Genomic DNA, 4,314 nt, shown 5'->3' on the forward strand with positions numbered 1-4,314 from the left:
ACAACCTGGACTAAGGCATACTTGAGAATGGGAAGTGCCTAAATAAAGTCTATTTAAATAATTTGGAAGTCAAACTTGATGAAAAAGATACTTGAATTTAATTAGACACAGGCACAATGTATTCAAGGTCATGAGTGAACACTGTATTATAGAGGAATGTAAACATGAAAACTAGCACCTTGAACAGGTGGATGTATGGCTCCTAGTATTAGGTTGGTGCAGTAATTGCAGTTTTTGCCATTGAAGGTAATGGGGATTACAATTACAATCCCATTGAAAGTAATGGCAAAAACCACAATTACTTGTGCACCAACCTAATAATAGCATGGTAAGTTTCCTGATTACATGCAACAATTCAGACATATGAGAAAGTTAAGAGTATAAAATGTTGCATCTGAGAAAAAAATTTTTTGACCTTTGAGATCAATATTTTAGTATTATAAAAGCAGAAATAGAATGTGAGGGAAAAGTTAAAAGCTGATGGAAAAGTTGAAGGACAAAGTTACCATTCTAGCCAAGTAAAAAGATACACCTTTTGAAGGGGAAAAGAAACAGAGGGTAATGACGTGTGATCTGTAAATAATGTGTAAAAAAAATATAGTAAAGGTTGAACTTCTGAGATATGAATCTCAGAAGTTTTAAAAAGAAACAGATTTGAGAATTAAAAATTATTACTGCGTGTAATCTCATTGAGAACAATTTTTTTTTTTTTTTTCCCCTGGCTCCAAAGATCCTTTACTGATATCCACTTGAAAAACTTTGGTCCTTAACTTGTTAACTGAGTTGACAGGCTGATGGCTGATCTAGGTAAAAGTTTCATGGTAGCAGAAACACTTCCTGCCTATAATATGTCAAAACAGGTTCCTGAATAATGTGTGTGAATGTCGTCAGGGTCTCTGTCCCATCTTCTTCAGGGTTCGATTAAGCTCCTCGAATTTGTGAATCTGACAGATGAAGAAATTCCCGTAGTGCCTGGTGACCTTGGTGTACGCGATGTGGATCATGTCCTTATCAATGTAGAAGTCAACCTCTGAGGCTGACTGAAATTCACCATCCAGGATTGAGATGCCACTGGTCCACACCAGGTTCTTCATCTTGTGTTTGAAGACAAGAAGCTGGATCCTAAACTCCTGCTCTGTGAGGTTCAGGAAGCCAGCCAGCTTGGCCACAGGCATGGTGGTGTAGCTTGAGGAAGCTGCAGATGGTTGAAAGCTGGGCCTGCTGCTGTACTTCATCAGAAAACACCTTCAGTTGCTGCAGGAAGGGCTCTTTGTGGTAGTTAGGGTGCACATTATCATAGTTGGGCACTACAGATGACAGAACTTGGGTCAGGAGTAACTGAAAAGTTCTTCACAGACTTGTGGGTCACCTTTCTGCATGTGCAGCGTCTTGTCCCTGTATTTCTCCTGCAGCTGGAGGTGAATACTCTCATCAATACTCATGGGGTACATCGTGAGGGCAATGGCCAGCAGCACATGCATCTGCTCATTCTGCTTGTTAATCATCTCATACTTGTATGTGGTCCTCTGGAACATGCTCTTGGTCCTCTGGATGTAGAGGAGGATGCTGGTAAAGACCCAGATGGCATCCTGGTAGCAACACATCATCAAATATGCAAAGCCAACATAATAGTATGTGGTGACCTGGCACTCTGGCACATGGGAATACATACTCTTTTTGTTAAGTTCGATGGAGAACAAATCTTAAACTTATTAAAAAAAAACTTTTAGTTGAATATTAATGTATTTTTAATATTTTTATTTTTATTTATTAATTTTTTTGAGACGGAGTCTTACTCTGTTGCCCAGGCTGGCACAATCTTGGCTCACTGCAAGCTCCGCCTCCTAGGTTCACGCCATTCTCCTGCCTCAGCCTCCCGAGTAGCTGGGACTACAGGCGCCTGCCACCATGCCTGGCTCCTTTTTATATTTTTAGTAGAGGTGGGGTTTCACCTTGTTAGACAAGATGGTCTCATTCTCCTGACCTCGTGATCCGCCCGCCTTGGCCTCCCAAAGTGCAGGATTACAGGTATGAACCAGCGCACCTGGCTGTATTTTTAATATTATGGCTAATTTTAATAAGACCTTATAAACAAATCTAATCCCAATCTTGACTACAAAAGAATTTTATGACCTTTTATAATATTTTTATAATTTTATATTAATATATTAATATGTTTTAATTTTTATGACTTTTCATGTTTTTATTTTATAACTATTATATCCATTTAATGCTATTTATCTTTTAAATTGTTCTTTAAAACAATCCCTCAAAACCTCTAAACTAAGCAAAATTATGTTCCCCACCATGAAATTTCAGGGGTTTTTTTCCTAAAAATATCCAGATTTAGGCCACTCTAATATTTGGTTTCAGGTTTTCACATTTATACTCAGAAGACTTTGGTCTATAATTTCCCTTTCATGGAATGTCTCATGCTATATTTGGTATCAAGATCCTCCTCATCTGCTGAAGGCAGTGTGGTTGTGTTTTTTTCTGTATCTATTCTATTAAAGATTGTGTACAAAAGTGGTATGGGGAAACAGTACATTTTTCTAAAAATAGGAAAATATTTAAGACAAAAAGCTTGGTGGAAGAATCAAAAGTACAAATCAGTAATAAGACTATAAAACATGTTCATAAATCCATAGACAAATTGGAGTGGGGAAAACAAAAAAGTGAGGAAGACATTTTGAGTACAAGTGAACTGGCCTATTTAAAGAAACCACAATTAGAAGATGAAAGTGAACATGTCTCAGCAACAGTACACAAAATTTCCCATATTTGAGCGTTCTTTGTATGACGTTCCAAAATTGACAAATGCTGTCAAACTTGAACCTCGAAGCTCACAGAGTGTGATGATTAGAATGGAAGGCAAGATCTGCTTCATCACATGATCACAGTGATAGGTCACTGTAGAATTTTCTAGGGAATACATGCCACATTATGGGGCCCAACTGCTGCTATTTTGACCTGGGTAAAAGGGTCGCTTAGAGTGCATGTTGCATTTCAAAAACTGAATCCCAGACCCACAGTATTATTCTCTGTGTATGAAATAAATGTTAAATCAGGAAAAAGGACCTCTCAAATATATATGATAGTGAACATTTCAGAGTGAAGAGAGAAAAAGGTAACATGTTGAGAATAAAAGGAGTTCCATGCTTGAGTTGAAATGCCCTCCCCACCCATTTCTGCTGTTCCTGAAACACTGGACATTTCTAGATTAAATAATTTAAAATTTGTTCCAGATTTAGTTTAAAAAGCATTATTATAAATTTAGCTTAAAAAGTAATTATATAAAACGGTCTTTTATCACTTACGTATATTACCTACTTTTTATGCAACTAAGTTTATATACTTATTTCTGAATCTCTTTGAAATTATTGAGACATTCTCTATTCATGTATACATAAAAGGCTGGCTATTCACTGAGACATTAAGAAAAATGAAGCAATATTTGTTCACCAGCCGGCTGTTTGAAAACATATAATTAATATTTTTTTAAATGGAGACTTCTGATAACCCTAAATTCCAGGATTAAATATGTGTTGTGGCACATCAGTCAGCCTCATCACACACATTCTTATGATCTGGTTATGAGAATTAGGAAAGGGAAGGTAATTGATGAGCCCTTTAAGCATGCAACAATAAAAATTCTAAAATAAACATGACAGAGTTGTCATGTCTAAAACCAAGTAGATACCCTTTTAGATATGAAATAGTTCAGTACAAATTTGCATCACTGCTGATTGATTACAAGTTTCTAGAACTTTTATCAAATGGGTCATCGATTAGATATAAATACTGCATTAATATAGATGTTACCATTTTTTTAGGGATTATTTAATTGACGGGGTAGTTGACAGGGTATGGGAAGGAACATGTAATATTTCCTCTCTCTGAGTATAGAATTTTAATGGTTAATAGCTAGATTAAAAAATGTGTGTGTGTGTAAGGCACCATCATAAACATACATATATACATGTCCAGTGACTCAGGAATTTCATCATTGCCTGTCTTATATGAAATTTAAGATTTAGTGGTGAAACGGAAGAAAAACTAGAAAACAGAGTCACATCTCTGAATGCTGAATTAGAGGAGAAAATAAAAAAGATTTGGGAACGTAAAGAAAATAGAACCATATGATTGAAGGAACAGCATTCAAAGAGCAGATCAGACTTTCATTTGGTTGAGCAAAATACTTTCCTTCCTGCTGCCACCTGAGTGTCTACAGTGAATGAAGAGTAAATGAATAAATGTAAGCAAAGCCCTTAAAAAGCTTCCTCACAGTGTCAGTGCTGTATGATTGTTTAGTTA

At 36.3% G+C, this 4,314-nt stretch overlaps 1 pseudogene across 1 annotated transcript; it reads right to left on the reverse strand.

Moving 5' to 3' along the window:
• Positions 1-718: 718 nt before the first annotated feature.
• LOC117082269 lies at positions 719-3,785 on the reverse strand (annotated as a pseudogene). Its single transcript, XR_004436532.1, has 2 exons — positions 3,728-3,785; positions 719-1,702 (listed from the first exon to the last, which is right to left on the reverse strand). The product of XR_004436532.1 is annotated as a eukaryotic translation initiation factor 3 subunit L-like (transcript).
• Between the last annotated feature and the right edge of the window lie 529 nt (positions 3,786-4,314).

The sequence above is a fragment of the Trachypithecus francoisi genome, unplaced genomic scaffold (assembly GCF_009764315.1).
Source record: "Trachypithecus francoisi isolate TF-2019V2 unplaced genomic scaffold, Tfra_2.0 Lachesis_group9, whole genome shotgun sequence".
NCBI lineage: Eukaryota > Metazoa > Chordata > Mammalia > Primates > Cercopithecidae > Trachypithecus > Trachypithecus francoisi.